Genomic DNA, 26,764 nt, shown 5'->3' on the forward strand with positions numbered 1-26,764 from the left:
GCGGATCTCCGTGGTGCTGGAGCCTGTTGTGTCTAACACCAAAACAACTCTGCGGGAGTTCCTGTCCTGGTGCAGTGGTTAACGAATCCGACTAGGAACCATGAGGTTGCGGGTTCGGTCCCTGCCCTTGCTCAGTGGGTTAAGGATCTGGCATTGCCGTGAGCTGTGGTGTAGGTCGCAGACGCGGCTCGGATCCTGCGTTGCTGTGGCTCTGGCGTAGGCCGGTGGCTACAGCTCCGATTCGACCCCTAGCCTGGGAACCTCCATATGCCACGGGAGCAGCCCAAGAAATAGCAAAAAGACAAAAAAAAAAAAAAAAAAAAAAAAAACCATCTCTGCAAAGCAGGACTGACTTTTTTGGCAGGGGGCAGCAAAGAGGGCCTGTTCAGTGTTGTTGAGTCTACAAAATATAGGAAGAAAATCTACTTGAACTTTTGATCAAATTGTCCAGGCATTTTAGCGTTGTCTGGGTTGTCCCATTTGAACCGATGACATATAAGATACACCTAGGACAAAAGAGGGGACATACGAGATACATCTAGGACAAAGAAGCCCCAGGAAAGACCGACCGTCAACATCACCGTGCAGATGGCCTTCCTGGGCAGCTCATGACCCTCAGCCTGAAGAGTCCAGTCTGAGAGCCTGGAAGGTTACGGAGGTGCTTTTTTATTTTGCAGCTTATAACATGCAGGACTGAGGAAAGCAAAGAGCTCTTTTCTCATGCAAAAGAAAAAAAAATTTTAAATAAAGTGGGAGAAGTGAAGAAAACTAAAGCTGGAAAAAAAAGAAAGAAAGAAATCCTTGAGACTAATTTACTCCAAAGAGCAAATCTGAACACTTGGTCAAGTCTGTTACCATCAGAACCGCCATAAATCAGCCCCTGACGATGGACGTTTCTGTAACGAGGGAGAAGCAACAGAGGGAAGCAATTTCCACAATTCTTGCAAATATGGAACAGTCAACAACCATCAGTGAAAGACTGACGAGTCAGCCTACTTCTTCCCCTTTCGACATTTGTCATTGTTTTCTTCTGGACCAGGCCAGCAGTGACAATGTTTGGGTACACCGAGAAGTTATTCGAATGTGCCTAGGAACTTTCTCTGGCTAGGTGAGCAGAATATTGTTCCCAGGCATCTGAGAAGTCAGCAAGCACTTGCTCAGTCCCATTCTCTCACCTACGAAAAGGAGGTAATGGATGTCCTGGGCAGAGGCAGCAACTCAGAATCGCTTCACCTGCAGAGGCGCGGAGGCGGGTGCTTAAGGATAACAATCAGGACGGTGAGCATTTACGACACCAGACAGCACGATAAGCACACGACGACAGCAGACAGCATGCTAAGCACACGACGCGAAGGGTCTCATTCATCCCTCCAACGACTCTATGCCTTACATCCTACGACTGTTTCTAGGTTTCAGTTGAGAAAATTCATGCACAAAGACATTAAACAATTCACCCCGGGCCACACAGACGGCTGCAAATTGTAGACGCTAAACGAATACTCAGCTTATCTGATTCCACAATCCACAGCCTTAATTTTGAGAGTCAACAGCCAACTTCTCTTTCCCCACCTCACTCTCACCCTTATTCCCGAAAGGATTTAAGGCAAAGCTTTAAAAGAAAAACACTATTGTTTTAATTCATTTTTTTTTTAAGTGAAAGAGTTCCCTTGTGGTGCGGTGGGTTAAGGATCCCGTGTTATCATTGCAGCGGCTTTTGGGTCGCTGCTCAGGTTCAGATTCCATCCCTGGCCCGGGACCTTCCACATGCCACAAAAAAAAGGGGGAAAGTGAGAAAAATGGAGTAGAGGAAAAATTATCACCAAATATGCATTTGTACCATGGCAGGAAATTTGTATTGCTGAATGTGGGGATCTCTTTGCAATTTTATTCTCAAGGTAAGGCATTTGTTTAAATAATGTCTAGACTTCAAATAATTGGCAAGATGGAAACACTTCGTATGTTATGTAATGAAATACACGATTCGCTCTCACTGGTAAGATATGAAAACAGTTTCATTTCATGGTTATTTATGTTGGAAATTAAGGCAGAGGCCTTTTTTTATTGGGAAAAAAAAAAGAAATTCGTTTGGCGGATCAAAGCAGAAATCCTGCATTTCTTAATTTTTCTTCCTTGTCTCACATACTGTAGAAGGTCTTTAGCCGTGGAGGGTGGTCATGCCTTCCCACCAGAGGCTGGTCTCATTTTTATACACAACCTCGTCCTGAAAATGTATACCACAGCTCATTTTGCCACAAGGGAACAATGACAACAAAGGCCCTGGATACCATGGGTAAGAGGTCACTGTATATAATACTATCTATATATAAAACTTATCCTGAAGACAGGAACTTCAGCCATATATTTTCAGCATGTTATACATGTGTATCACATTTCTGTTCTTTCACTACGGATCATACATTCTACAAGCCTGGAGGTGATGAGCATCCAACTGGGGTTAAAGATGTACTGCTTCTAATACGGCTCATTCCTTTCATCTTAGTTGTCACTGTACTAAGTTTATGAAACCTACATTTCTCTTCACAGTACGAGAACTTCCTTTTTTTCTTTGCTATCCATATTTAAAGAAGCAGAAGAATGCAAAATCGTAAAAAAGTTAATACACCAAAATACACTTCTATAGCAAGACAGCTAATCTGCTGAAAAGGAATGAGCAGCGGCAAAGGGTAACCCAAGTCACAACCAGAAGCATCTATTCCTCGGCTGACACATACACAACACGCAGAACCTAAAAGGCGGATTGGGAGGGACCATGTACAATAGGTGAAACGACATGACGTTTAGAAATCTCCAGTATACAAAAAGGTGAGCACTGCTAGGTCATATGACAATAACAGTATCCCTTATTGAGACAGAACAGGCATTATCTCCCTAATACAAGGAAAGACACGAAATAAAGGAAAGAAAATCAGGAGCACAGCCCACTGAACGGAGAAGGCCTCCCTCGGAACCATGTGCAGTCAACAAGCAAGCACATTTGCACAAAGATTTCCATGCCCAGTCTCCAAGCGCGTGTTCTGAGAGTTCTGGATCTGCGATGATGAGAGGCAGAGGTTGGGTCCCTGAAGAAGAAGGGGGAAGGAGAAGCAGCTCCCTACAGAAGTGCACGAAACCACTTTCTTCCATTGCCAGCTGAGCCACTGCACAGGAATCAGAAAGCAATGCACACGGACTATCTTTCTCAGTCAAATTCAGAGGCGCTCAGTCTGTCCTGGCTGGCGCTCCTCCCTCCAACTTTCTCTTCACCTACAGGACCAAGGTTTCTCGACCTCGATACCACTGACATTCAGGGAAGGTCGTTCTTTGATGCGGGGGCTGCTGTCTGTGCACTGTGGCATCTTCAGCAACGTCCCTGGAGCCTACTTCCTAGGTGCTAGGAGTACGTTGCCAAGGACATGATGCCAAGTGTCCTGGGTGGAAGAGGACTAGTGCAGCCAAGTCAGGGTGTGCAACCTGGGGCAGCCCAGTGAGAGTCACAGCGCTAAACGATCAGGGTTTTTCAGGCCCAGATCCGGGTTTCGTACCTGTATGCGCTTGTTGGACGGAGTCAAGTTCAGAGAACCGCAGCTCAGCGGTTTCCTCATTTGTGCCCTTCACCAAGAAGGCAACAGCCACGGAGGCTATCCCCCTACTCAACCCATCTCTTCAGTCTGAGATGGCTGGGGTTAGAACCCTGTCAGCAAGCCCAAAGACCCCCATGAATCTTGCAGGGGATGGTCAGTCAGGAATTTATGAAAATGCAATCATGTCAAAAGCTAAGAACCACAATCACCAAATTTTGCTTAGTCATTTAGCAAATGGAAGTGATATTTTAGAGTTCTTAAGATGCACTGACTAAAATTAGAAACTACCTAAATGACAAGCAATGGAGCAGTAAGTTGCTAATTAAGACATAGTACATCCTTAAAGTGGAGAGGCAGTTTACCATTAATTATCATATTTTTGAAAAATGGGAAAATGCAGAGGACACAGTCTTTGATATACAAACTCGTACTTATAATTATATATATATATATGCATATATCCTGTTCAAGATCTATGAAGTGTTGTAATCGGTGGTTCTCTCAAGAGGAGAAGATTTTTGTGCTTTTCATTCTCCTCTTTTTGTCTTGATTTTCTAAATATTCCTCATTGAACAGTTAACTGTTTTATAATTTAAAAGACACACTCTGTAAAATGTTATATATTAATTTATCCAAGATAAAAATCAAAAGTTGATTTTTTTTTTTTTTTTGTCTTTTGTTGTTGTTATGGTTGCATTTCTTGGGCCGCTCCCACGGCATATGGAGGTTCCCAGGCCAGGGGTTGAATCAGAGCTGTAGCCACCGGCCTACGCCAGAGCCACAGCAACACGGGATCTGAGCCGCGTCTGCAACCTACACCACAGCTCACGGCAATGCGGGATCGTTAACCCACTGAGCAAGGGCAGGGACCGAACCCGCAACCTCATGGTTCCTAGTCGGATTCGTTAACCACTGCGCCACGACGGGAACTCCAAAAGTTGATTTTACATGTTTCCCTCTTCTATAAAAAAAACCATCTTGGATGTTAAATGATCAAATTACAGTTTCGCTCAGAGGAAGTGGCTACAGAATACGGCCACCGTCATGACTGTATTTTCCAATCTGAACTACCTCTTCCTTTCCGTGGTACCAATGGAAAAACACAAGACAACACTCTTCTTCCCAGGAAGCCTGCCATCCATCTCTCCCCCGCGGTCCTGATCCTCTTGGCCATGGGATGATAAACACGGGTACGGCTCTGTGCATCTCCAAGAATGTTGGTTTCTAAATCAAAAGCCACAAAGGACAGAGGTCTCCATTCCAAAGCGAGCTCACAACTCAGAAAGAGTCTGAGATATGACAGGCATTTTTAAAAGACACTGGGATATGTGACAGAGATGGGGAGGCACGGAGGAATGCAGAAGGGGGAGGCGTGGGGTGGTCACTGGGGCCTGACGATATGTGTGCCCCACACCCCTCGGTGCCTCCTGACTGCCAGGGGAGAGGACTGAATGGCAGAGGGGGGAAGACACTCACTGAGCAGCAACTCTGTGGGGCAGAGGGGTGTGGGAGGTGCGTATCAGGGGGCTCCAGCAGGTGGCAGTAAAAGCTAAATCAGGCATGCAAATGAGCTCAGGTCCACCGAGTCAAGGGCAAGGGAGGAAGATGAGCCACCTCTTCTCCATTCTCCGAGAGTCACAGGCTTCCCTGCAGAGGTAGCCACATCAAAACCAGGAAAAGAGAGAACAACCAGAAAGACCTGAATGGCAGCCAAGACTGAACTTCACTGCCATGGGCAACACCCTGAGCCTTGCTATGGCTCCTTGAAAAAGGGATACACGGGTGGTTCACCGTTGCTTTGAGATGCTTTCATTGAGACTTGGGAGGTTCTGAAGGGCAGTTGATGATACTTTGGGCTACTTGCCACCAATATGAATGCGAGGTGAGCAGGGAGCAGCACATCAAGAATTTCAGAACAAGAAAATTTCCTGAAAATGAAGGCAGCTAAACCCAGAAACACTCACTGCAGAGGCCAGAACATCTCCTTCGGAAGCAAAGTGTGAGGCAAAACCAGGCAGCCAGGAGGCCACTAGCCTTTGAGAGAAGACACTCCCTGAGCTTGTCTGGTGCTCAGCATCTCCTGGGGTCGTTTCCTCATCAGCAAAACAAAGGTCTGCTACAACATAAATTCCAAGGCCCTCTCCCATTCTGAGATCCCAGGGACCTGTAAATCCCTGCCCACACAGACGACATCTCTGTCCGCATGGGGCCGATGAGGGAAGATGGACCCCAAATCCAGCCAGTCCACTGTGGCAGTGCTGAGCACATCTCTCTTGCAACAGAGAGATGGATCCTCGGCTTCCCCGCACCACAGTTCTGACACTTTCCAGCTGTCACCGTGTCCAGCGGAACAGGGTGACTCACCAACTGCTCCTTGGGTGCCTGGCCTTGTGCTCAGCCAAGCATGCTGTGTGACACATTTTGCCTTCTCTGGAAATGCCTCGCTTGATGAGAGGCAGGAGCTCTGCAAAGACCCCAGTACAAGGGAACAGCAACAAATGATGGGTTTTCCTACCTTAATTGTCCACACCAGGGCCAAAGGCAGTAAGGAACAAGCATGGCACTCAAGCGTACTCGGCTTAAGCACACAGCCTCCAGGAAATGCACTCCCAGAGCCAGCCACTGCTCAGCTTCGTTTCTTCCCACACAAGCAAGGGGAGGCGGGAGGAGGGGGTTATTTTGGGTTTGGCTGGATGAGAACTCCATTTTGATCATTTTTATTCTTTCTGCAATGTTTTTTCTTAAAAGCACCGCCCTTTGCATCTCATTTTGGGGCTGCACTCACACTTATCAAAGATAATGACATTCTTAGCAAGCAACAGATACCCTTTCCCAGCTCAGGGTTTTTCTAGGACAATGTGCTGGAGCAGATTTTAGGAGAGGCTGGGAGGTGGGGAACAGTGGCTCGCGTTGCTGTGGCAACTTCCACACAAGAGCTAACGGTGCACTTGCTCTGCTTCTGAGTGAGCGTGCTTTTACCTCTTAAAATACCATCAGTTTCAGTGGTGCAGAGATGCAATCAGCCAGGTCTGTAGAGCGCGGTGGTTTCTCTCTCACTGTCCCTCAGGTAGGAGCTGGAAGGTCAGGCTGAGATGAAGCCTCGTCATAGATATGACGACCGGCATTTCCAAAGCTATTCCAGATGCACCTGGATGGAGCGAGGTGTGGCGGGCATGAAGGTACCCCACCCCAGATCTGAGCACTGTCAGCTCCTTGCTGGAAGATATGCATTTCAGGGAGGAGGCAGGGTCATCAGCATGACATAGTTCTCAGCACATAGCCAGGAAACCACCTGACACACCTGCTCTGCAACACACCGAGTGGTTCATCCTTTTCAGGGAACACGCTTAAGTTGCCCGCACAATTTAGGAAGCTTTGTGGGTCTGGTCTCAGACAACTGTCAGACTTACAATAGGTACAGAGCATCCATCCTCTGAAGGGCAATGGGAAATGCCCTCTGGATGGCAGAAGAGGGGGTGCTGCAAGCCAAGACCCAGGAATTGAAATGCCCGCCCTCGGCAGTTTCATCACAAATGGATAAAAAAAGTGCAAAATGAATGATACGGGAACACCCACCACATACATCCACCTCCTTCCACCCACTGCATCACTGCCAAAGAAATTGTCTAATGTGGACGTCGTACTCCTCGGGCATCAGCAATGGACTTCCATTGCCTACAGAATAAAACTGCATTTGCTCACATGGAATTCTAAAGCTTCTTTCCTGTGGTCCTGACTCCATTCCTACCATTTTTGTTCTGGAAGCCTACCTTGACATACACACACACACGTCCCTTGGGCTCCAAGACCTCTGATCATTATTTGTCCCCCAGCCACCATGCCATCATTTTTCAAGCTGCCTGCCAGCATGTTGCTTCTACACTGGCCTTGCCATAGCACCTTCGGCCCTCTCCTTCTCAGCTGCCAAGATGCAGAGTCCACTTTTTTTTCAAGAAGCCAACCCTTCCTCTCCTGGCATTCTTTTACTCGGTTTTAGTATCTGTGCTCTATGGCTCTATGCCCTTTTTCCTTCCCGAGGGCGAGGACTGAACCTTATGCAACTCCATATTCCCCACAGAGCTTAACGGACTGCTTCGCCCAAAGCAGCCCTCGAAAACTACCCATTCACTGCACAGACACACACACACACACACACAGTCCTCTAAAACTACCCATTCACTGCACAGACACACACACACACACACTGCAGCTGCGGGCACATAGCCCAATAGACCCAATTCAGCCTCGGCAGTTGCGGGAGAGACTGGACTGGGTTTGCGATCATGTGGGGCTTATCTGAGATTAGATGAAGGCAGTGTCTTGGGCATCATTTTGCAGGAGAGAAAGAAGTATGTGGTTGGTCGGTTTTGTTTTGTTTTGCTTTGTTTTTGAAGTAGAATTGATGTACAATATTACATAAGTTACAGATATACACTCTATTGAGAAAGAATCTGTATTTGCAAAGAAATGAAAGCACATTCCAAACACAGGGAAAGGAGAATGTGGAAAGGCTGGAGGGCAGGAATGGAGGAGCCACATGGAAATTGATTTTCCTGGAATGTGCATTATTAGCTAAGATGTTAAATGTGTTTGAGGGGAATGAAGGATTTGTTTTAAAACATCCCATTCTTATTCTTCTTTATTCCATGAAGGCTGTGAGATATAATGGAATGAATGAGGGCTTTGGAGCTCAGCAGCCTACTTATAAAGCCTACTTGTGTTGCTCACTGTCTGTGTGATACAAATTACTCAACTTCTGTAAGCCTCAGTCTTCTTATCTGCAAAATGGGAGGCATGCCTTATTGTAGAGATTAAATCATACATTACAGAGAGCCGCCTCAAATGCTACACACAGACAAAAATTTACCCACATTTTCCCCTCCTGAGTCATAATTTACTGAATACCTGTAAGATTTAATTCCAGCTCAAAGCAAATCTCAACTAGATCTATAACCACTGAAGAAAAGTCTCTTTTGCTATTTTCAATGCTTCTTTTCTTCTACGAACTCTCTTTTGTAGTTAAAGTGGTGCCTGTGAGCTCCAAGGACACTGAACCAGGACTATAATTTATAGACGCTAACTCAGGGCTGCCCTGGGGGCCAAAGAGGCATTTAAAATTGGTGGTCACACTGGACAGAGTGGATCAAGTCCAAAGCATAGAGTATGGAAAGTGAAAGCAAAATGTAACTACAGCAGAGACTGCCTGGCAAGTGCCCCCCTAAACAAGTGACCCTAGACGAGCGACGGGGCAGGCATCATTAATGACCCACCGATGGTCTGCTCAAGGGCACCTTACGGGCCCTAACCGAATGGGGTGGGAAGGGCCCTTCACCTCTGGAATAGGTGGAAGTTGGGGGGAGGGGTAAACAGAGTAGAAGATTCAGTTTCAGGCGGTAAGTGACAAACGAGTCTGATCATCAGATGGTGGAGCCGACCTTTCCCTTTTGACTGGAGACAGTGCAGAGAAACAGAATTAAAAAGAATGGAATATTTACTGAAAACTTTTGTAAAAGCCAAACAGTCCTTTTATTGTTGTTGAGGTGGGGAGGGGGTTGTCCTATGCCAGGCAGGATTCTGAGCATCATCTTTGGCTTCTACCTACCAAATGGCAATAGCATCCCCCTGGTATGACAACCAAAAATGTCTCCAGACATTGCCAAATCTTGCCTGAGCTGGGAAAGAAGGGGAATGCATGTTGGGAACACATCTGCGTTCCTCACTCATGCCTTTCACCTGGTTAAGACCTACTGATATAAGAAAAGTGGACTGAGCCTTCCAAAAGGTCAAGGTCATGAAAAGCAAACACCTAAATAGAAAGGATAGGAGGTGGAGGACTCTTCTAGATGACACATAGTAAACCCAGGCATTCTGGACACACACAACCAACAATCATTTCCTAAATGTAAACACCAATTTCGCACACATAAGGGTTCTACCATGCGAGCAGCTCATGGGAACTGTGCTGTGTTGCAACAGATGCACCGATCCTCTCAGCGTACCCCTAACATGCAGACTCTGAATCTGCAGGTCTGGGCAGGGCCTGGGTGTCTGCACCGCCCATGAGCTCCCAGGACTCCCCCCTCAGACCACACCTGGCCACACCTCATGGGAGGGAGGTAAGTCTGTGGACAGAGCAATGAGAAGCTGAACTTCACTTCTTGATACAGCGGTGCCATAAACTGGTGCTTTTTTAAAAGCATACAGATGTTCGGTTGCTGATCCATTCGGAGTGAATATATTAGAGAAGAAAACGATTTGCGAATAGATCCGTCACTCATCGATTGTGACGGATACGTCTTCTTTTTCAGGGGGTGATGCGAGTTAGTTCACTATCTAGGGGAAGTAGGCACCAAACTCAGGATCAAACAGAGTCAAGTGTAGGAATGTTTAAAGTATTTAGAAAGTGTGGGGGAAAGTATCGAAATAACTTCAATAAAAAACCCCACAAATTTTTCAAAGTGTTTATTTGTTAGGGAAAGATCTGGAGGAAACGCAAAAGAAAACGACACCAGAGCGCAAACACTTAGCCGTAATTGCTACTGACCTTTTTAAATATTTTATTCTAGACCTTTTCCCCATGGAGAGGTTTGGGTTGCTTGTCATAGAAAATGCTGTATCCTCTCTCTCTGACTTACTCTCAGGAGTACTGCTCCATATAATTAGAAACTCGGCAAACGTCATATGAATGACTCGATAATATCGCATAATCGGATGTAATGGGCCATCTTCTGAAGGGAGGAAGCATTCAGATGAAGCTGCGTCTCACCCCCCTTTGGTGTGTGGATCACAGCTTAATCGAAGGCCGCAACGACGGCAAAGCTCTCTTCCACTTCACCCTGAATTATCCGGAATTGGAGCACCCCGGGTGGATCTAGCTGTAAAACTGATGACAGGCTCTTGGTGTAAAAATTCCCTGAAACACTCGTAATGTCTCTCCACCATGGAGAGGAGGGGCGCGGCGCGTGCTGCGAAGAAAACTGGGTCAGGATGCCCTGGTCTGCACTCTGGCTCAGTGTGCTTAGCTGGTTCTTTTGCTGCCCCTCCCGACTCTCAACATTGGGGCACTCTGTCCCCCCAGGCCAGCTAAATCAGGAGCCACAGCCTTGATGCTCCAAGGTATATGCTTTCCAGCATTTAGAGGCGCAATCTCCTTACCACAGACCCACCTTTCCATAAGGCATCTTTCCTCTTGACCCCCCATTTCCTTCCCGCTCCCCGCCACCAGATAGTTTTTCTTCTCTGTGAATCCCCTCGGATGCTCATGCAACAGCACAACTTTGAAACAAGGTTCTGAAAGACTATATAGTTTTATTACCAAGCAGCATAAGTTTTTTTTAAACAGCAGTGAATCAGAAAACGGGCGCAGGCTCTGGCCAGCAGACCAAGCTGCTGACCCTACACAAGGACCTTGGAGAACAAAAAAAGACAAAATACACTTCTGGCTCTCAATACATTTCCAAGACTAAAACCCATGGCCCTAGACAACCCTGGGAGAAATTAAGCCCCTTAGATGCTGTTTATCTCTTTACTTTTTTTTCTTTTTTTCTTTCTTGGCCACCCTGATGGTATATGGAGTTCAGGGGCCAGGGATCAGATCTGAACTGCTGTTGCGACCCACGCTGCAGCTATGGCGATGCCAGGTCCTTAACCCACTGTGCCCAGTCAGGGATGGAACCTGCATCCCAGGGCTCCAGAGACACCACCGAATCCATCACACCACAGCAGGTTTTGGGGAAGACTACAGGACGAGTCCTGCAGACAACGAAGGTAGATATCAAGTTTCAGTGTTTAAAAAAGAGGGTTTGGGGAGTCCGGGAGAAAATGCACAACATTCAGAAAACAGCAAATTTGGAATGTTTCCTCACCTTTAATTCCTCCTCCTTCCCTATTATCTGGAATTGGACGACCTCAGGTGGTTCTACTCACCTGGTACAAAACGAACCTGGGAGTCCAACGCAAGAGAACATAGTTTTATGATCTCACGCGACTGCTGCTCTGCTTAACCAGCTTTCTTCATTTTTACTGGTGGAAATGGACCGCCTTCTTTCCACCTCCAGAGGGCAATCCCAGGTCACCTGGACAAGCTGGCCAATAATCAAGACTGTTTAGGACTGTGCGTCTCAGTGGCCCAGGGAGGAAGGACCACTTGCTACAGGATCCCCCGGGGAAGCGGGTTAGGCCTAGGCTCTCCTGGATGCCATCCCAGGCCTGCTGAATCTGAATGGTGGGCTGTGGCCAGGGAATATGCATGTTTAACAAATTCCCTTGGGGATGTTCCCGCTGAAGCGGGAGAACGACGGTTTAAGTATCTGGAGAGGAGATCCAGCACGCGCACGGCCCAGGTGTCACAGAAGGCACCTCAGAGTCTCCGAGCAAGAAGAAGCTGCCCGTGGGCTGTACAGAAAGCCCGAGGGTACCGGGTTATTTGGCGGATCTGTACCAGCATCTGGGCCTAGAGTAGCTTCTCTCTGAGATACGCCACAGGCCCTTTCAGATCTGCCCGCTGTTGCCTAAGAGGGGGATGAGAGGGAGGGTAAAGATCGGAGGGAAGGGCACTTAGCCAGGCCATCTGCAGGGAGTACCACAGGCAACTCTGCCCTCTGCCATCTTCACAGCCTGCCCTGCAGGAGAGACCTGGCTGAACAGCCCCATCTCCTTGGGCTGAACGCCCCATCTCCTCAGGCTGATCTGCTCACTGGCAGGCTATTTCTCATGATCACGGGTAGAGGCTCGGTCCTACAGCGATCCCAAGAGGCCATCCCTGAACCCAGCTCATGGCTTCTGGGTGGGAGGGGGTAGTGGTGATACCAAAGTGCCACCTTGAAAACGTGGCACTTCTCAGCTTTCCTACAAAAAGAGACCTCTCATCGGAATTACTGTCCATGAGAAAGTACACTTGGGGGGAAACCTTCCAATCTCAGGGTTATTTCGCTCGCAGACCCTTCTGTGAAACACGGGCGATGATTCCTGCCTAGAAAAACAACAAAGGAGCTTCTGTTCATTGTCTCGCATGTCAAACTGTTAAGGCGCAGTGACTTCTACAGCCGTGACGGAGACTCATCGGGTCAGAGACACTCCTACGGGAGGTCACCGTGGGTTTGTTTGGTGCTCCCCCTGGGGTTCCCAAGGTTGGGCAAGATAAGAGAGAGGGAAGGGTTTCCATAACTCAGTCTCTCCTAGGATTCCTCAGTGATAGTCCCTGATCTCTCTCTCTCTCTCTCTTTCTCTTTTTCTCTCTCTCTCTCTCTCTCTCTCTCTCTCTCTCTCTCTCTCTCTCTCTCTCTCTCTCCCTCTCTCTCTCGGCCACACCTGCAGCATGGCCCAGGGATTGAATCCAAGCCATAGCAGCAACCCAAGCCACAGCAGTGACAACACCAGATCCTTAACCTGCTGAGCCGCCAGCCAACCCCCTCCTGATCTGGATAAAGGGAGGACGGATGAATCTAGAACCCAAGGGCCAGGCCTCTCCTCTCAGTCCTCAGACAAACCTATCTACTAACTCATCCACGTCTGTCCTCATGTGGCTTTCTCTTCCGTATCTGCATGACCTTTGCTGTCTCTCACAGGGACACTTTCATCAGGTGCAGGGCCTACCCGCCTCCTGTAGGAACACACCTCCATTCTGACCTTAATACCTTCATTACATCCGCCAAGATTCTGCTTCTAAATAACCATATTCTGAGGTTCCAGTGGACATGAACATGGTGGAGCAGTATTCAACCACCACCAAAGAGATTGTTTGTGAAATCATTCGCCACACAAAAGGCAAAGTTCTAGAGGTTAGCTACAACTGCCGCTATTTCTTTAAACAGCAGAACAGTTATCTGGTCTGGTGTTTTCTTTGAGGAAAGGTCTTTAGTTACAAATTTAATTTCTTTAAAACACACAGTACAAATTCGAATTTCTTTTTCTTTTAGTGTTTTCTTAAAATTCATCCTTTTCACCTAAATATTTTAAAATAGTGGGAGGAGCTCCCATTATGGTGCAACAGGATTGGCAGCATCTTGGAAGAGCTGGAATGCAAGTTCAATTCAAGGCCCGGCACAATAAGGTTAAGGATCTGGCATTGCTGCAGCTGCGGCTCGGATTTGGTCCCTGGCCCAGGAGCTCTGTATACTGCAAGGCAGTCAAAGAATTAAATTAAATTAATTTTTTTTATTAAAACATCAAATAAAAAGATTGGGAGATCTTGCTGTGGCCCAATGGGATGGGCGGTGTCTCTACGGCACCAGGACACAGGTTCCAACATAGGTCATAATTGCAGCTGCAGGTTGGATCTGATCCCTGGCCCAAAACTCCACAAACAAAATGAATAAGTAAATAAATAAAGATAAAAATAAATAAATTTTAAAATAAAGATGGAAATATTGCCAAAAAGTATGTTGTTATTTCTACTTTCTTTTTAACGTCTGGCAGATGTGTAGTTACTTCCTCTCTTCCATTCCTGATACTGGTTTCCTGTTTCTCCTTTTCTTTTCATGATCCCTTTTCCCAGAAATTCATAGATTTTATTAGTGTTTTCAAAATGCAAGCTTTGTTTCCGAATCTTGTCTTTCTTGATTTTTCTCTGGTCTACGCCTATTTTATGCTTTATTAATTTCTGTTCATATCTTTAGTATTTCTTCCACGTTGATTTAATTTGTTCTTAACCACTTAACTGCAAACATTGTTTTCTATTCATAACTTTAACTGACCCTCATAAGGTTTGATATGCCACGTTTTTCCTGCCATTCAGCTCCAAATATTGTCTAATGTCCACTGTAACTTTTCATTCACTTATAGACTATAAATACAATGTTTACTTTCTAAATATCTGAGAAATTTCCACTAATCTTTATGTTACCAATGTCTAACATACTTCCATTGCTGTCAAGGAATATACTCTTTGAGATTCTTATCTCTTCAAATTTGTTCATACTTATTTTTATTTTTATTTATTTTTGTCTTTTTAGGGTCACACCCATGACATATGGAAGTTCCCAGGGTCAAAACAGAGCTATAGCCATTGGCCTACGCCACAGCCATAGCAACTTGGGATCTGAGACTTGGGATCTGAGACTTGTCTGAGACAGCTCATGGCAACACCAGATCCTTAAACCACTGAGCGAGGCCAGGGATCAAACCCATGTCCTCATGGATGCTAGTCAGATTCATTACCACTGAGCCACAACGGGAACTCCCTGTTGATACTTATTTTGAGTCAGTATATGATAGGTTTTAGATCATCCTTTATATAATTATTTTTATTTTAAATCGTTCTTTATATAAATATTATTCTAGGGGATTATTTATATAAGTAATTTTATTAAAATTACATATATATCATTACATTCATAAATATCACATACATTATGTATATGTAAATATATATCACATGTATACAATATATATGAAAATATTATGTATAATTACAAATCTATAAATGTATAAGTATTAATATAATGTGGCATGTGATTATAGCATTAATATAAATAATACAGCATACAGTATAGTATTTATAAATAAATCAATCATAAAATATATAAATTTCTATCTAAATTTTGTATTTATTCATTATTAATATGTAAATTATTCATATAACTTTATGTATAGTTCTATGTAGATGTATATATTTATATTAATATCAATGTGATTCTTTTTATGGTTTTACCACCCTTTGTATAAAGATAAAGCTTATCGATGCTGGATTATCATCATGCCTTTTCTCCTGATTGTGAAAGAAAATAAAACATTTGCATGGGCCTCCTACGCCAAGGAGAAGTCTGTACTGTCTCCCAAGACTGTTGGGAAGGTGTAGTACTGTCTTCCAGCAGGCGACATAAGTGGAGAGTCTGCCCTGGAGGAGATGAGACAGCATAAAGTCAGCAGGACAGCGTGCCAGCCCGCGGGGACTCGGTAAATGTTTAATGATGATCCTTGATGTTATTTATTCCATGCATTTTTATGTGGCTCACTTGGAGCTGTATTCTACTCTCAAATCCCGGGAATTTAACAGAATTTCTCTGAGAGTTCAGGCACACATATCACCTCCAGACAAGTAGGGGGAAAGCCCTGGGGGACTCAGGTCCTTCTCGGTGAGACCAACGTGAGTTTCACTCAGCTCACCTTTCCATTACAAACAGCCCTGCTCTGTAACAGATGTTGAGGCTGAGGGCACAGGACTCTGCTTATCTGCATATCTGGTCTCAGGAGCAAATCTGGAAGATGGAATTCTTGGATTTCTAGAGTGATGTACAGAATCCAATAAAAAATGTGAAATGGTGTGGAAAAAAAAAAGCCTCAACAGATATTTATAGTCAATGGCAATGATTTATCACTTGCTCAAAGTGATCTTCATCAGATGGGAACACAGTGTTCGCCAGAGCATTTTCTTGCCTAGAAAGTTCAGGAAACACAGAAATAACGGTTGTCCCCATAACAGACACGAGGTCTCTAATACAAAGGATTTCTCCTTCATACAGGTTTGGAAGAATAATTCCACGTGATTACTAAAAAAGGACCATATGTGATATTATGATTTACAAGAAATATTTATTTGGTCACTAAGATTGAAAGTGACAGTACTAATGGCCTGAACCCAGCCAGAACCCAGACTGGGACTCAAACCCATGTGCCAGGACTCGAACCCAGCCAGAACCCAGACTGGGACTCAAACCCATGTGCCAGGACTCGAACCCAGCCTAAACCCAGACTGGGACTCAAACCCATGTGCCAGGACTCGAACCCAGCCTAAACCCAGACTGGGACTCAAACCCATGTGCCAGGACTCGAACCCAGCCTAAACCCAGACTGGGACTCAAACCCATGTGCCAGGACTCGAACCCAGCCTAAACCCAGACTGGGACTCAAACCCATGTGCCAGGACTCGAACCCAGCCTAAACCCAGACTGGGACTCAAACCCATGTGCCAGGACTCGAACCCAGCCTAAACCCAGACTGGGACTCAAACCCATGTGCCAGGACTCGAACCCAGCCTAAACCCAGACTGGGACTCAAACCCATGTGCCAGGACTCGAACCCAGCCTAAACCCAGACTGGGACTCAAACCCATGTGCCAGGACTCGAACCCAGCCTAAACCCAGACTGGGACTCAAACCCATGTGCCAGGACTCGAACCCAGCCTAAACCCAGACTGGGACTTGAACACACAGTTTTAAATTAGAATCACTCACCCATGTCTGGACTTACTGAGGTTACGGTTCTTCATGATTCCACGCAGAGGGAATTCAGCGAGAGACAAAGTGATAGGCGAGAAATAACTTATCAAGACAGGATGCTTGTGAGAGATGCAAGCGGGCAGGCAAGGAGGCTCTGCCCCAAGGATTAGGTAGGTTATAGTTTTATCATTCAAGAGGAGTGGGGGTGGGGAAAGACTGCCTCTTCCTTTCCAGGAGTAGTAGCTCCTCCTTGGTATCTGGTAAGAGAGTATCTGACCCTATAAGGTCAGACGAGGGTCCAGACATCAGGGAAGTGATTCTAATTTAAAACTGTGAGTCCCAATCTGGGTTTAAGCTGGGTTCAAGTCCCAGTACGTGGGTTCAAGTCCCAATCTGGGTTTAGGCTGGGTTCAAGTCCCAAATTGGGTTCTGGCTAGGTTCAGGCCACTAGCGCTGTCACTTTCAAGATGACCAAAATATATTTCTCACATATATGGTCTTTGTCCACCCACAGTTCCTGGCTCCACAGTTCCTGGCTCACAGCTTCACTTGGAATTTCCTAAGTGAAGACAGCAGGAAAAGTGCCTGGTATTATGCTAATAATGTGACTTTAGGAACTCTCCTGAAGATGGGGGCTGGTTGCCAGGAGAGTCAACCACATGATTAGGGTTGGAACCTCCAGGCGTGCCCCAGAGCTCAGGGGAGGGGAGAAGGGCTGTAGATGGAATCAATTACCGATGGTCAATGAATCATACCCATGGAAGGAAGCCTCCATAAAAACCAAGAAGGACAGAGTTCAGAGTTTCTGGGCTGGTGAACACTTTGAGCTGGGGGGCGGGAAGGAAGCTGGGTGTCTGGAGAGGCATGGAAGCTTCCCGTCCTCTCTCCATACCTGCCCTCTGCATCTCCTCCATCTGGCTGTTCTGGAGTCTTACCCTTTCATAACAAACCAGTAAGCTGGTAAGCTTCTCTGAGTTCTGTGAGCCACCCTAGCAAATTAACTGGACCCAAAAGGAGGTCATGGGACGCTCCAATTTATAGCCAGCTGGTCAGAACAGGGAACAACGTGGACTTGCAACTGGGCACCTGAAGGGGCCGGGGAGGGAGAGCAGTCTTGTAGGATGGAGCCCTTAACCTGCGGAATCCGATGCTCACCTGGGGTCCCACAGTTGCTTGTGTTCCTGTGGGTCACCCTACACACATACACTGAAATTGGTACCGGAACCCATGTACCATGTTTTGGGTGCATGACTGAATTGTTTTCTTCCCAAACAGAAAGTACTCAAAAATATTTCAGGAATGCTAGCTCATGTGAAAAAAAGAAGAGGAAGGAAGCAGGCTGGGTTGAGGTGGCAGATCCCTAACTTTTAACGACAAGGGGTTATAGGGCATTTTTTCTTTCTCTTTTCTCTTCTTTTTTTTTTTTTGTTTGTTTGTTTGTTTGTTTGTTTGCCACCCCACATATGGAGCACACGGAGTTCCCAGACCAAGGATCAGATCCATGCTGCAGTTGCGACCTCCTGTTGCAGCTGTGGCAACACCGAATCCCTTTATCCCACTGTGAGGGACCCAGATCAGACCTGTGTCCTGGTGCTGCAGAGACACTGCTGATCCCAGCAGAGCAGGAAACCCATAGGATTTCACTTACTGAATACAAATGGCAACCACAGTAGCAAAACCACAAGGAACCTCCACCATTCCTATTATTACCTAGTCTTCACTCTCCATACAAAGAACATGGACTTCTCCATGAAAGGCCAGGATTCCACATCATCATTCCTGGTAAATACCTTACATGCCCATTGATGGAGGATTTTGGAAATGTCATTACAACTTCACCTACAGTTTCTTTATTCATCTTTAGCTACAACGCCGTCAGCCCCCAGGCTGGCTTATCCTAGGATGTTAAGAGTTATTATCTGCTGCTCTCCTCTGTCTCAGTAGCTGTACAGAGAGGCTAGGAGGAAACATAAGGATTTTCAAGTACTTTGAAACAACAATACAAATCCCAGATGATACTGTGTGTTTCCTATTACTGCCATAACGGATTACCACACACGGAGTTTCCTAAAGCAACACAAGCTCATCTTACCCTTCTGGAGGTTGGAAGCCCTGAAATGAAGGTGTCACCAAGCTGGCTCTTTCCAGAGGTCCTGGTTCTCATCTCTTCTTGGCTCAGGGCTCCTTCCAGTGCCTCCAAGCCTGGCAGCGTAGCACCTGACCTCTGCTTCCACCATCACGTCTCCTTCACTGACTCTAACCCCCTGCCCCACTTATAAGGACCCTTGGGATTACGTTAGGCCCACCCGGATACGCCACCCAGATGGGGGGTAATCGTCCCCCTTTCAAAACCCTTAACTTTATCACATCTGCTGCATTCCATATTCATGGGTCTGGGGACTCTGAACACAAATACCTTGGGGGGAGGGGCGTATATTATTGTGTCCACCACAAACAATAAAAATACTGCCCACATTCCTCAAGTCGGAAGACTGGTAACTAAAGAATGCTCAGGATTATTTATCCATAGACACAGAAGCTAAAGAAGAGGCGCCTGTGCCTGAGGTCCTCTCCTTCTAAGGAAACTCCACGAGCAACAAGGAATGCATCGCTGATAAACAGAGATCCTGGGGCTGCCGGCGGAATCCAGCTCTGAGCCAGGGTCATGCTGCAGAACGTCCCAGCCAGGCCAGTGGAAGATGGTAAGGATAACGACACATTCCAGGCTACACTTACTGGAGAATTCCTCCCTTAGATGGGAATACTGGCTGTGGTAACCCTGAGTCTCAGTGGTTTAACACAATGATGCTGCATTTCTCACTCTTCTCCAGGTGACCTGGTTGTCCTCTAATCTGTGGCTTGGCTTCTGTGGTTGCCATGCTCACGTAGATCCAACCAAGCAGGCAAAGCCACAGGAGGTTCTTCCTGGGCCAGTCCCGTGGTTCGTGTGACATCCACCCACTTTGCAATGACTGGAACTCAGCCACATGATCACAGCGAACTGCGAGGGAGGCTGGGAAACGGAGTCCCCAGGAAGAAGGGGACACTGATGTGATCTGCTCGCTGGCCGTCCCCACACCAGGAGTGGGAGGTTGGCAAAATGCATCATAAGCAAGATAAAATGTGTCAAATAATGTATTGCATAAGCGCATCTTCTGTCATGCATTTGAAAATGAGTATTTAGCTCTCCTTTGTCTGTGACAACTGGAGAATCATGGTGACCAGCTGAGCAATCCTGGAATCTACTACAGACTCACTTCTCCAATGATTCAAATCAAGGAGAGATCAAAAGACATATACAGAAAGTATAATCTTATTGCAGAGGCATCAAATCAACACAGACCTCACTGAAATTTTCCAAATGAAAAGTCAGACTTGGAGTTCTCTTGGGGGCACAGTGGTTAACGAATCCGACTAGGAACCATGAGGTTGCGGGTTCAGTCCCTGCCCTTGCTCAGTGGGTTAAGGATCCGGCGTTGCCATGAGCTGTGGTGTAGGTTGCAGAGCGGCTCAGATCCCGTGTTGCTGTGGCTCTGGCGTAGGCCGGTGGCTACAGCTCCAATTCAACCCCTAGCCTGGGAACCTCCATATGCCACGGGAACGGCCCTAGAAAAGGCAAAAAGACAAAAAAAGAAAGAAAAGTCAGAATTTTGTAAGTAGTGCAAACAACAAGATATTTCTGTGAAGAAAAAACAAGAACCTTTTTTTTTCTTTTTACAGCCGCACCTGTGGCTTATGGAAGTTCCCAGGCTGGGGGTCGAATGGATCTGCAGCTGAAGGCTTACGCCGTAGCCACGGCAACACCAGATATGCCACAACATGGGTCAATGCCGGATCCTTAACCCACGGAGCGAGGCCAGGGACTGAACCTGAATCCTCATGGAGACTACATCAGGTTCTTAACCCACTGAGCCACAATGGGAAGTCTGAGAAAAAAGAATCTTGACACTTCACACCAAACCCACAAGTTAACACAAAATGCATCATACATGAAAGGGTTAAATCTATTAAATTTCTAGAAGAAAAGAGAGGGAAGATGTGGTATATATACACAATGGAATACTACTCAGCCATAAAAAAGAATGACATAATGCCATTTGCAGCAACATGGATAGAACTAGAGAATCTCATACTGAGTGAAATGAGCCAGAAAGACAAAGGCAAATACCATATGATTTCACTTATAACTGGAATCTAATATCCAGCACAAATGAACATCTCAGAAAAGAAAATCATGGACTTGGAGAAAAGACTTATGGCTGCCTGATGGGAGGGGGAGGGAGTGGGTGGGATCAGGAGCTTGGGCTTATCAGACACAACTTAGAATAGATTTACAAGGAGATCCTGCTGAATAGCATTGAGAACTTTGTCTAGATACTCATGTTGCAACAGAAGAAAGGGTGGGGGAAAAATGTAATTGTAATGTATACATGTAAGGATAACCTGACCCCCTTGCTGTACAGTGGGAAAATAAAAAAAAAAGTATTAAAAAAAAAAAGAGAGGACAAAAATCTCTAGGAAATTAGATGAGATGGGGATTTCTAAATAAGGACACAAAAGGCATAATTTTCTTTTAAATTTTAAAAAAAAATCAAGATTAAAAGTTACTGCTTTTGAAAGACAGTGAAGAAAATGCAAAGGAAATTCACAGACTGGGAAATTTCTGCAAAACACATGTAATAGAGGGCTCATATCCAGAATACATAAGTAACTTATAATCAGTAACGAGAAGACAACTCAATTGTTTTAATGGGCAAAAGTTTGGCATGGACACCTCAAAAGAGAAGACATAGATAGCCAATATGCCTATGAAAAGATGATGCTCAAAATCATTAGTCATCAGGGACATCCAAATTTAACATTCCTGCACACCCACTGGCATTGCTGAAGGGAAAAAGAAAGATAGTAACAAGTGCTGATGAAAACGCAGAGCAAGCGGAGCTCTCCTACATTACTGGTGGGAATCAAAACGGTTCCTACAAAGTTAAACACACACTTGCCACATGACCCAACCATTCCTCTCCTAGGCATCCACTTAAGGAAAGTGAAAACACATGTCTACACAAAGACCTGAATGGCAGCGATTACAGCGGCTTTACTCACAATCCTCAAAACCTGGAAACAGGCCAAACATCAATCCACAGGTAGATAAACAGAGGGTGACACATCCATAAAACTGAGTATTCTTCAGGGATAAAAAGGAAAGAACCACTGACACATGCAACAATATGGATGAACCTCAAAAGCAGGATGCTAAGTGAAAGAAGCCAGACACGAAAGCCTTCCTCTATATCCTGCCATTCACATGACATTTTAGAAAAGGCCAGACTATGCACAGAAGGACTCCACCCTGGATTTCATGCTCTGCTGTTGCTATCTTTAACTGCCTAATGATTTTTTAAAATAGGGCTCCACGTTTTCATTTTTCACAGAACCCCACCAACTACGTAGCTGGTCCTGCTTGCTTTGGCCAATGCAGAATTTTTACAAACAAGAGCAAATGTAGACAGCTCACACTCTTACCCGATCCCCACAGGCCCCAGCATTCCGAAGTTTCTTGCCCACAGCTACTTCAAACATTAACGCGACAGCCTGACCCTGGAGGACAGTTTTTTGAGTTTTCAAAACTTGCAAAAGCATGTGGCACTCCTGCTCTCAGAAATCACTAAAAACAAGAAGAGAAAACAGAGAGGAAGAACCTGGTGGCCAGGTCCCGGCTCGCTCCCCTTCATTTGCCACCCGGCTGGACGATGGCCACAGGGGCCATAGCTCCTGGGACACGTGAACAGCTCAGCCCATCATCTTCCTGCATGAGGCCCACTGTGCCAAGGACCCACCGAATTGTTTGTTTTCTGTATGGATGTTGCGTTGGCACCCACCCAAGAAGGGTGGTGTGCCAAGAGGTAAAACATGGTCTCCTGTACAGAAGAACCTTAATAAATGTACCTGGTTTCTAAAAACTGTGCCTCATGGCAAGAATGGCTTCTTCACACCCCATCAAGCTTCTGGCCCCCTTTGCTGAAAGTAGTTTTATGGACAAGACGCCCACCACCCTGAGAGCGACAGCATTCCTGCCGTCAGTGTGCACTTTTGAAATAAAAGGAAGCTGTTGTCAACTCCCAAGACCAGTCAACACCTGGAAAAAACAAATCATTCTCAAGGCCGAGAAGAGTGCCTTGGCCATATCTGACAAAGAAATGGAACGGTTTGTATTCAAATTGGCAGAGCAACCTTCCTGCTCAAAGCCACAGGGTGATCCCCAGAGTAACATCCGTCCCGTCAGTGAGGGGAGTTGTACGCTGACAGTGGTATAAATGGGTTTCCATCAGCGCCTACGATGGAAGCTGTGAGGATGGGTAAGTGCCCTGCTGACGGCTGAAACACAGCGCCACGGGCAGTTCTTAGTGCTTGAGGAGAGGAGTGCTTGTTCATCAGGTGAACTTTCTTGAAATGATGCTGAGGTTGAGGCAGTTTCGGTGGTAAATTCTGGCGGCATTTCCAAACGACCCACTCTTGTTAGCAATCCACTCCACACAGCCTGGCCCCTCCCCATCAGAAAGCACGGTACAGGCACAACCACAGAACTCCCTCCCCGACGGCAGCGACGGTGACGCAGGTGCGTGGAAAGCCGTTATTTCCCTTGTTGTACCGATTTCTAAAGAACGTAACGGTGCAAACGGTTGACGTGTGTTTTATTCTGGAAATCGTGGAGCTGCCAGGCTGCTCTCTCCAGTGATCCGGGGAGAGGAGCTATGACCGAATCCCGTTCCGTTCAGTGCTCTTCCTCGTGAGAATTCAGGTCACACAGAGAGCGTTTTACAGTGCCCAGAAGAAGGCGAGCAGGCCTGTCAGCCTCTGAAGACTGGCGCCAGCAGACCTTGAAACCAAGGCAAGGGGAAAAATTATAAATATTCTTTATGCCTTTGAGGAAAACTGTTTGTGAGGAATCAAGAGCGAAAGAACGCTTTTCCAATGTTCCAGTTGGTCTACAGCAGAGCCCTGAATAATATAAGAAGGTGAGGCAGCCCTGCTTTATAAACAGGATGCAGACGGTAAAGTTGCTGTAAATTGGGATGAGTGTGTATGCATACATGTGTGTGCACACGTGTGTGTGTGTGTGTTGGCAGCAATTTAAACTTATTCTGCTTGGGACTGATCCTTATTTCACAAAAAAAAAAATTTCCTTCCCCAAAAGTTAATTGAATGCTACAAATAAATTTTCCTCAAAAAGTATTATTTTCATTGTCTTTTTAAAATTTTTTATTATAGTTGATTGACACTGTTCTGTCAATTTCTGCTGCACAGCCAAGCGACCCAGTCATACACATACACACGTTCTTTTCACATTCTTACCGTGTATTCTACCGTAGCACAACAAATTACCACAGCTTTGTTCACAACCTGCAACTTGGACTGGGGTTGCTGGAGGCAGCTCATTTCTGCTCCTCGTGGTCTTCAGTGGGGCAGCTCAAAGGCTGGGGGCTGGAGTCATCCAAAGGGCCACCCGCTCGGATGTTTGGGGGTAGAGGCTGGTCGTTAGCTAAGATCTCAGCAGGAGCTGCTGGCTGAGCAACTTAAACAGGGCCGCTTCAAGGAGCGTAGGCTTCCTCAGCACACGGCGGCTGATGCCAAGGGCGAACGTGCAGGGAAAGAGGTAGAAGCATGCTGCATTCTAGCAGCTGGCCTAGGAAGTCACACGGCTTCACTTCCACCACAGCTTGTTCTCTCATAAAGCCCTGCTCAGATTCATGGGGAGAGGAAAGAGACTCTACCTCCTGATAAGGAACAGCAGGTTTCTAGAAGAGCACACGGGACCAGAAGCCATGGTCTCCACCTTTGCCAACTCACCGAGACGTTGTCCATGGCATGCTATTGCATGTCCAAGACACAAGTGCCTGGGGACGACTGTGGAGCCACCAAAACAGAAACACATCATTTGAAGCTCCCTCAGCACCCACAGATCAAGAGGAGAGTGAAGCTGCCACATGAGAGGGAAAAAAATCCCCTAGTGTTTGTGTGTGTGTGTGTCTTTTTACGGCTGTACCCACAGCATATGGAAGTTCCCAGGCTAGGGGTCGAACTGGAGCTGTAGCCACCAGCCACAGCCACAGCAGCGCCAGATCCCAGGCCTCATCTGTAACCTACACCACAGCACATGGCAACGCCGGATCCTTAACCCACTGAGCGACACCAGAGCTCGAACCTGCATCCTCACAGATATTAGTCAGGTTCATTACTGCTGAGCCACGATGGGAACTCCCCCTTAGTGTTTCTTTATCCACCCAGAGAAAGGGTACAAGGCAGTTCAAGCTCACATTCACTAGGAAATTTAGCATGAAAACAGATATTATCTCAGATATATGCTATGTCCAATGTCCCTGACCAAAGAAATTAAAATGAGATACGCAGTTGGTTTATAAACCGGTATTTCCTTTCTGGCACACCGGCTTTGAAACAGCAGGCCAATGATTTTTGCTCTGTTATGTGTTAAATATTTTAATTACATTTTGAAGTAAGCAGCATTTCAGAAAGACAAATAGTCAAAGACAAGGTAATTAATTCTTGAAGGTAACCATTCTAATATATGCATTTTTCATAGTGGAAATTAATTATTCTCAAGACAACTGTCTTTTCCCTTGTAAATTAGGACATTTCTCCCCTAATTAGTTTAACTTGCCTGCAGGAGATTATCACCACTGAGCTATGGAATTTCCTTCAGAAGGTAATTCCAGCTACCAGAGCAAGGAGTTTAAAATAGAGCCGAGACTTGGCTTTCAGACTGTGTCTGTTCAGTGGAGTGTAGAATCAAACATATAAAACTCTCTATGACTATGTGCAGCTATTCACCCGTCCTCACTGTATTAAGAGCAAGCACTCACTAGAATAACCTGGACACGAGGCCAGTGAAAACGTCTTTTTCTCATCACACATCTCTCCTGCCAAACCAGCTCAGGCTAAGAAGGCAGGGTTTCTTTTCCCGTGTGTGGAACTGCAGATCATGCTGAGAAGCCAACCAAGGAGGAGACAGCCGTGTGCTCACACCCAAAATGTGCCCCTCGGCCTGCCATTCAGATCACATTCAATCTAGAACCATCTATCAGTTTTTTTTTTTTTGCTCCTTGGAGCAGAGCAACACTCCTCCTCCTTGCCAAGCCCAGTTAGAGCAGAAAAAGGGGTAAGACAGATTCAGACTGTTTGGAGAGACCAAATAAGCCTCTGCCTGTGTGTTCTGGGATGGTTCTAGCTCTCAGTCAGCCCCAGCCATCACCTGTGCTGGACTCTGAAGCCCCCCCGGAGTTGTTGGGACATTCAGAGCTGTTTGGGAATCATTCCCTTGCTCACCAGCTAGGTGCTATGGTGATGAAGAAAGTGGGCACCTTCCCTGCCTTGCAGAACACACATTTCAGCAGAATTATACAGCTCTCACTCCAAGTTATGTACAGAAACAGAGATCAAGAGCACAAATATGTATTGTAAACCAAGGGGCAGTTTTCAAGCTGTTTGGCAGAATTCTTTCTTTCTTTTTGGCCACACGTGTGGGATCAAACCCACACCACAGAGCAACCCAAGCCACTGCAGTGACAATCCACTGTACCACAAGGGAGCTCCCAGAATTCTCTTCCCAGTTAGTTTCACTGTAAAGACCCTGAGACTGTTGGAGTTAGATATAGTTTTTAAAATCTCTTATAGGAGTTCCCATTGCGGCTCAGCAGGTTAAGAACCCGACATCGTATCCATGAGGATGCAGCTCTGATCCCTGGCCTCACTCAGGGGTTAAGGATCAGGCATTGCTGTGGCTGCAGCGTATGCCAGCAGCTATAGTGCCGATTTGATTGCTAGCCCAAGAACTTCCATATGCCTCAGGTGCAGCCCTAAAAAGAAAAAAGAAAGAAAATCTCTTATAGAACATCTTTTTTTTTTTTTTTTTAATAAGGCGTAATCTCCTGCAAAGCCGGGAGCAGGATGCTCTAACACCTGCAAGCCGTGCTCCTCCATCAGCCTGCTGCAGGATAACAGACGATGAAG

At 46.1% G+C, this 26,764-nt stretch overlaps 1 protein-coding gene across 6 annotated transcripts in view; it reads right to left on the reverse strand.

The window, feature by feature from the left end:
• LOC106506885 (uncharacterized) overlaps positions 1 to 26,764 on the reverse strand; it is a 545,630-nt gene that overhangs the window by 419,762 nt on the left and 99,104 nt on the right. Inside the window, exon 1 of one of the 6 annotated variants that reach the window (XR_014836076.1) lies at positions 6,097 to 6,233. The exons of 4 other annotated variants lie outside the window; for them this stretch is intronic. The gene's annotated coding sequence lies outside the window, so the exon portion shown is untranslated. Of the gene's footprint in view, positions 1 to 6,096; positions 6,310 to 26,764 lie in introns of those variants that run through there. One more of the 6 variants, XR_014836074.1, reaches the window with a different exon arrangement.

Source organism: Sus scrofa, chromosome Y, assembly GCF_054392235.1.
Source record: "Sus scrofa isolate SSC_HxYL_T2T_F1_AM1 chromosome Y, Sscrofa_HxYL_maternal_Yorkshire_Landrace_v2.0, whole genome shotgun sequence".
Taxonomy (NCBI): domain Eukaryota; kingdom Metazoa; phylum Chordata; class Mammalia; order Artiodactyla; family Suidae; genus Sus; species Sus scrofa.